Raw genomic sequence first — 8,498 nt, forward strand, 5'->3', positions numbered from 1 at the left:
ATGTTTCCGCCTCTGCGATCTCCTGTCACCCCCTGCCTCTGCTTCTGGGAGTAGCCCGGGTCTTGTAGAAATCTAATTTAGAAGCTGTACGTATGCCATTCAAATTTAGGATGAAGCCATAATCCACATGTGTAAATGAGTCAGAGATCTGCCCATGTTCTTAGTCACGTGATGTAAATCTTTAATATGCTCTTCCTTCCCTGCAATTTCAGGACTTCGTTTTTTCAAGCGTGCATTTAAATTAAAACCACAATGAGATGTGACTTTGGGAAGGCAAAACTCTGATGGTAGAAGAACACCGCCAAAGATAATAGCGTCCCTTTGCACTTGGGGCACTGTATGGAGTTTGATGGAGCGCCTGTTCACTAACCTCAGTCCATATGATCTCACCTTACGTTGTGTGCCTCACGACAGCGAAGGCATGATGCTCTTGAGCTCTTCTTTTGCAGGAATGAGCTCCACGGTCTCAGGGAGCATCTACTTAGGAAGTTGGCAGGAATCCTCTTAAATTGCAGTTAGTCTAATACACTTTCAGAGGGAGATGAGATGCCAGTGCTTTTGATGGCTCATGAGGCCACACCAACTCCATCCAGCAGCTATGGACTGGCGCCAAGAGAACCTCAGAGACAAATGACTCCCGTAAAGCCTGCTGTCACATAGGCCGTCCTGGCTGAAAACCAATGTGCTGTAAAATTGGACCGCTCGGCATCCCCACTTCCCAACAGGGTGTGCTAATCGTCTATCTCTCTTGCATGTCCGGAGCAACTTGGATCATTAAATAGGCACATCAGAAAAGACTCACAGCTCAGAAAGCTGTTACCCACACAAGCAATATTACTTCTCAGTATATTTTCTGGACCATTCATGTTCTGCTTCTCTCTCCTGTTAAGAAGGTTCATCCTTCACACTGCTGGGTGCGGGTTCCAAGAGCCTGTCTGTCTCCTTTCCTTCCGGGAGGGACATTCTGGTGCACTGTTAAGCTCTGTGCATCACAGACCAAAGTTACACATGTCAAAGGTAGGGAAACCGTTTTCCACCTACCTCACCCCTGAACGATTCTCAGCCAACTTCTATAAAACACCATGATGTGATGTGCACAAGACTCGGAGCAAGGATTCCATGGTGGATGAACAAAAATGCAAGGTCAATACTCGTATGCAAAGTGATGGTCCATTTTTATTGTTAAGTTTTTGAGATTTTATTTATTTACTTATTTAGAAAGAGAGACTGTGTGAGACAAGCGGAGAGAGGGGTTGAGGGTGAGAGAGAATCTGTGCTCAGCGTGTGGAGCCTGATTCAGGGCTCAATCTCAGGACCCTTAGATCGTTATTTCAGCCAAGATTAAGAGTCTGATGGTTAGCTGACTAAGCCATCCAGGAGTCCCTGTTCATTTTTAAATAATACCATATGAGGCATCTGGATGTCTCAGTTGAGCATCAGATGCTTGGTTTCAGGTCCGGTCATGTCAGGGTCATGAGATCCAGCCTCATGTCCGGCTTCGTGTGCTGAGTGCACAGTCTGCTTGAGATTCTCTTTCTCTCTCTGCCCCTCTCCCCATTTGCCTCACACTCTCTTTCTACATAAATGAAATCTTATAAGAATGAATAATAAAAATATAAATAGAATACCATAAAATAGTCCTACATTCCAGGGTTCAAAATAGTGTTCAGTCCATGTCCAAAACATACTTTCTCACACATTATATTTCCATCCCAGGACATTCTGTAAATATGCAAGCTGGTCTCCATGGTTCTATCCATACACATCTTGATTTTGCAGCTGTGTTAATAGACTCCACAGGTCCTCATGCACAATGCCTTGGTCACTCACTCATGTACCTTGGAGATGTTTCTATACATATATACCTCAGTCTCACATTCCTTTCCTACAACTGCATGGTGCAGTAACCCCTCGATAGAAGACGAAAGTCCATTGTGTCTTCCAGATGGCAGGGCACTCATGAGTTCTCCTATCCCCAACTTCCCTTTGCCAAATCTTCCCTAAATAGTTCCCAGGCATTATAAACCCAAAGGGTTGAACATAAAAGGTTCTGATGTTTTCCATTTCAATCAAGATCAAGACCATATCAACCCAACCTGAAGACTTTGGCACCATTTGTGACTTCCCAACTTAGGCTCAGTGTTTATGTCATGTTACTTACAAGACGTGTAAATGGTTACCCTCTCCCTTGCAATTCTCTGCAAAAAATATATATTGAGGTCATAACCCCCCAGTGCTTCAGAATATGACTTTATTGGGAAATAGGGCCATTGCAGATGGGATTTAAGACGAGGTCATATCACAGTAGGGTGGGCCCCTAATCCCATATGCCTGGTACCCTTATAAGAAGAGGAGACTAGGACACCGACCCACCAGGAAGGAGGCATTCTGACATTCTGAAAACTGACTCAGGTTGGAAAGAAGCATCCACAAGCCACCAGCAGCTGGAAGAGTCAGGAAGGACCCTTTGCCTATAGGTTTCATAGGGAGCAAGGCCCTGCTGCCATCTCAATTCCAGATGTCTGGCCTCCAGAATTATAACACCATAAATTTCTTTGCACAACTTCCCAGATGCCAATCCATACTGCCAATAAACACTATGTCTTGAAATACTTATCAATGTATGTTTCCTTACTTGAAACATTCATGCACCTGCTCATTGACCAGTGAGATTATATCTATCTTATCTATCTTGCGTTGGGTGATCGGTGTTTGATTGATTGATTAACTGATTGAGAAAGCATCCGTTGAGTACTTATTAGGTACCAGGAATTGCATATGAGAACTTACCCCCAATCTTATTCCTTTCTCATCGCTGGATATCTCCCTGAATCTCACTCCAGCATATAAAGTCCTACTTCTCTGACAAATAGCTTCTTTGTTCATGCTGCCTCCTGGGCCCAATCCCCCCTGACATTCTCAATCTCCAAAATTTATGTGAAGTCACATGTCTTCTTTGCTCAGGGATGGAACAAAAGGCTCTCATGCTAGATTACTTACTGATCAGAGATACCATGAGGGAGTCTTAATCACGTTTTACTTTTTTTTTTTTTTTTTTAATGAGTGAAGATGAGATTTAGACCCAATGAAGAGCCAGGGAAGAACAACAGAGGACTATTTGGAATGTGGTTTATGCTTCTAAATCTGTTTCCGGGGCACCCGGGTGGCTCAGTGGTTGGGTGTCTGTCTTTGGCTCAGGGCATGATCTCGGGGTCCTGGGATCGAGTCCCTGCATCAGGCTTCCCACAGAGAGCCTGCTTCTCCCTCTGCCTGTGTCTCTGCCTCCCTCTGTGTCTTTCATGAATAAATAAATAAAATCTTTTAAAAATTTTAAAAAATAAATCCATTCCTGTAGTATAGCCCATGCACCTGCACAGGAGAGGTCCCTGAGCTGAGGCCCATGCCATCAAAGTGTCTCCTTCATGACAAATACAGGTCAACCAATAAACCCAGAGGGTTAATAAGGGACACATGAGGCACTCTTGTGGGATCTAGGGCTTATCTCTTGCAGAGGGGAAATGCAGCCTGAGCTATCTGTTCCCACGACTGACACCTTTCATGTCCCAAGTACTGATTTTTCATCCTGAACTCAAAGGTGACTTGTCCCAATGCCCCAAAGGTCTGTGGGTTATACCCTTGCTCTTTATGAAGTGGGTGATGCTTTGAGGTGTGGACAAATTTGAGCTGCAGAATTGTTTAGGTGAGTGAAAAAATGCATTAATTTCTCCAACCCTACCACACAGAGGAAATGCAGAATAAGGGTCTGCAAGCCATGGCTAAGAATGGCTTTTCCATGGGCGGGTGATTATACTGTAAACCAATGGATAAGCACCTATGTAATAACCTCGATTTTACGTCCAAGATTGAAGCTGACCATATTTAATGTTGGGCTCCTTGCAGAAAAAGCTTGCCAAGCCCTGATGCAGCAGATTATTGAATAAAAATTAGCCTCTCCCAGCGCTGCCAAGCTCACACTCCTCCCTGCTGCCTATTTTCTAAAATGTGGTTCCAGATGTTCTCACTGACCACATGGTGCTCACGAAAGCTGACGTGGCCACTGAGAAAGGCGTTATACTAAGCATTATATAATATTATATAATATTTTTTAAAAATCATACATATAGTCCTATATATATTACATATAAATACTTCTGTGGGCAGTACTATACATATAAAATCATGTCGATATTTTAAAGAAGTATCGTTCACATCTATAGTTTGATACATATATGTACAATACATAATGATATATATACACGTATACTTGCATAATGCTACATAAATGAACATGTGCACGATGCTACATAAGGCTACATATGTGTATTGCATAATGATACATATATGAATACGTGTATAATGCTACATATATGGACATGTGCATAAGCTACATATATATGCATGCATAATGATACATGTATGTATCAAACTATAAAATGTTTTAAAAATATTGCTTGATATATATTTAAAGCATATATTATACATAATATATAATGTATATCATGTTACAATATAGATATATAATTTACATTAATATACAAAGTGCATATTTAGTATACTGCTAATATGCCTATATATGTAGTTCAATGCATTACATTGGGATTTTGGTTATCATTTCTTATTTTAGCCACCAGGCCAATGCTCAACAGTAGATCAAATTTCATTTTGAAAGCATAGATCGGAAGCCCTAAATGTACTTAAACAATTTAGGTAATAAGATTTGATATGTAGGAACTAGAATTTGTGTTATATTCTTTTAGTTCTAGGAGATTGTTATATACTTTAGGAGAAAAGCAACTTTTTGGAAATATGAGACATATCTTAATAATTTGATATTTTCTATGTATTGTATTGTATAAACTTTTCACACAATCACATTGCATTATTTAGTCTTTTAGAACAGGGTCAAACAAAGGAGGTTTAATTGCTGAAAATCATTACTGAAAAGCCAAAGGTCAACAGCCACAGAATTCCAATGTCCTCGAATTCACTATTTTCTGATTTTAAACATATTCCTTACCTTACTTTTTAATGTATATTGTAGCAAGATGAGACCTGTAAAGCAGTCTTCAGTAGAAGAACCAGAAATAAATTTACAGATCTCTGTTTCAAGCCAACCACGGACGCACTTCTCCGGGAAATATGCTAGTTTTCTTAGTGAAATGTGATGTGTGATGTGAAACATCAACTTTTCCATTGCCTTTTTTTCTGGATAAAACTTACCAGGCTGGTCAAGGGACACTTGGGAAGTCTCACCTACTAATAAGGTTCCTGGCCACTCACTGTGAGCCATCCTTTGTTTATCTGTGAAGGAAAGTCTTGAAATACTGTGTAGAGATTCTTACAGCATGCTCCATGTGCACCATTTTATTCCCCACAGATAATTTTAACAAGTTACAATTTGGGAAGACAAGGCAAGGAAGGTTTTCTGATCTCCTGCCATCTTTCTCTCGATCCTAAGAAATTGAGCAAACCTGGCCTTCCTTAATAAGGTTTCTATTGGAAGATGAATCATACCCCACTTCCTGGTGTCCCAAAGAGGAACAGTTTGAACTGCCCTCACTGTCAATCATTTCATGCACAAGTTGGAAGTCAGGTGAGCTTACTACTAATCAGACCTTGGTCATTGTCCTTGGTCATCGATGACACAAGAATGAGTCTTTGTCCTTATTTCCACATTAGGGGCTGAGAGAGACCAAGTTCACAACTGGCCACCACAGTCCAGATGTACAAAGCAAAAGAAATGTCACCAAATAAAAAGCTAATGGAGGCAACATCTGATTATTATTTAATGTAATTTTTAAAAAAATTTTTTTATTTATTCATGATAGGCACACAGTGAGAGAGAGAGAGGCAGAGACACAGGCAGAGGGAGAAGCAGGCTCCATGCACCGGGAGCCTGACGTGGGATTTGATCCCGGATCTCCAGGATCGCGCCCTGGGCCAAAGGCAGGCGCCAAACCGCTGCGCCACCCAGGGATCCCTATTTAATGTAATTTTGATTTGAAAAACTCCATGTCTGGTTTTCTTTTTAATGTTCTTTTTTTTTTTTTTTTTTTAGAGGGTGGAGATGGAGAAAGAAAATTTTAAGCAGGTTCCACACCCAATACAGAACCTGATATAGGGCTCAATTTCATGACCCTGAGCCAAAACCAAGGGTCAGATCCTTAACTGACTGAGTCACCTAGTCCTTTTAATTTTAATTTAATATCCCTTTTAATTTAAAACAATGTTTTTCCCTGGAATTAGCAGTGATGGTTGCACAGCATTGTGAGCAGACTTAATGCTACTAAATTGTACATTCTAAAGTGTCTATTTTATCATGCTAAGAAATAAACACACAAGCAAATACTTTAATCATTAAAATCACTTCAGCATTTTCATAATTACAATTCCATAATGTTATAACTATCCATTACATACGTATTCTCTAATATGTAGACTATTATATCAAAAAGATACTTTAATTAATATCAGTGAAATGACCAAATCTGTGAAGTAATAAGATTTTAATACTATCAATAATGAATGAGATATTAAAATTAATTTCAGATCAAATAATTAAAATCATTAAATAAGAAACAAATAACTGATATTACATTACTAAAAATTAACTATATGGATAGAAATTACTATTTAAACTTTTTAAGCTCTGTATTTCTGCCTTTTGGATTTCTGACTTAGTCACTCAGTAGCATCCAAAGAACATCAGTGAAAGTAGTCAAAGAGATCTCCAAATAACCAACTAAAATAAACATTTTTTTACTGAATAAAAAGTTCCTGTCAGGGACAGTTTTGTATGTTTTTTTTTTAAGATATTATGTATTTATTTGAGTGAACACAAGTGGGGCGTGAGGGGCAGAGAGAGAAGCAGACTCTCCGCTGAGCACAAAGTGTGACCTGAGGCTTGATCCCAGGACCCAGAGATCATGACCTGAGCCAAAGACAGATGGTTCACCAACTGACCCATCTAGGTGCCCTAGTTCTGTATATTTTTTATAGAAAATAAACACTATGTACCTGAGAGTCGCCAGACCTTGCTTCACTGGTGCAGTCCATACCCAGTGTGTGCAGGTGAATGCACCTGTCCAGCAGAAGAGGGATGCCCATGTCCCCACAGTCAGCTCTTCCTGTTAGGTCAGTGTTAAAATAGTGCCAGGGCATCTTAAAAAGCTCCTGGCCCCCCAAATAAATGAGTAAATCTTTTTTAAAAGGTTTGGGGTGGGCATCGGACTCTTGATTTTAGCTCAGGTCATGATCTCGGGGTCCTGGGATCAAGCGCCACGTTGGACTCTGCTTAGAGGGAGTCTCCTGGAGATTCTCTCTCTCCCTCTGCCTTTGCCCTTCCCACTGCTTGCAAGCTCTCTTTTTCTAAAATAAGTAAATCTTAAAATAATAAATAAATAAATGAATAAATAAATAAATAAATAAATAAATAAATAAAATTTTTTTAAAAAAGAAAAAAGATATTGGCCCCATGACATACAAATAGGATCTGTCGGTACGCAGCTTGCCTGTTCACATTCATAAAATGTGATTTTGAAAGTGACATTTAAGAAATTTTAATGAAGCCCCCCCACCTGGTATCATTTTTTTTTCTCTCCGGTTTGCATGAATCATGCATTTGCTGTGCTATCTAAAGCATCTTTGCCTACATGGAGGTCACCGTTTTGCTCCTATGTTTGCTTACAGAACGTTTGTAATTCGGTGTTTAACAAGTAGACCGGCGATCCCTTCCTAATTAGCTTTTGCACACGGTCAGAGTTCATTTTTGGTCTTTGCATATATTTGACTGTTAAGAAGACAAAGGAGCAAGAGCAGGTGGCAGCTGTCAATCAAACAGGGAAAAAAGAAGAACCCTAGGTTTGGGGGACTTGGTGATGCCGGCTGCCTTTGAGAAATAAAAATGGAGACATTGCAGAGACTGTCAACCACTCACGACCAGACGTCAGAGGAGAAATTGCATTTATAAATATTGAGTCATTAGAGAAAAACACATTTCTGTGAATGAAAGAAGAGTACCTATTCCAGAATGGAAGAGCCCCAAGGACTCATGACATGATAAGGCCAGGAGAACAGGAGAAATACACCAAGAGTGTGGCTTGCACACCAGGAGCAAGCAAGGAGATGGACTTTGTAGGGAATCTGACAGAAATGTTCAGTCCAAGAACAGAATAGTCATCCACAGGTTTGATGCTGCAAAACAAAACAAAACAAAAAACAAGATGCTTGATATGCATGCATTTTTACAATAGTTTTGATTTTATTAACAGAACGCGGTAGGTTGGGGGTATTCCAAAGCCACCTGGCTTTCAGGGAGCTTCTTAAAAATGTATAAAATAGATCATGAGAAAAAAGTAAATTAAATAAATAAAATAGGGCAGCCCCGGTGGCGCAGCGGTTTAGCGCCGCCTGCAGCCGAGGGCATGATCCTGGAGTCCCGGGATGGAGTCCCACGTCAGGCTCTCTGCATGGAGCCTGCTTCTCCCTCTGCCTGTGTC

The sequence above is a fragment of the Canis aureus genome, chromosome X (genome assembly GCF_053574225.1).
Source record: "Canis aureus isolate CA01 chromosome X, VMU_Caureus_v.1.0, whole genome shotgun sequence".
Lineage (NCBI taxonomy): Eukaryota > Metazoa > Chordata > Mammalia > Carnivora > Canidae > Canis > Canis aureus.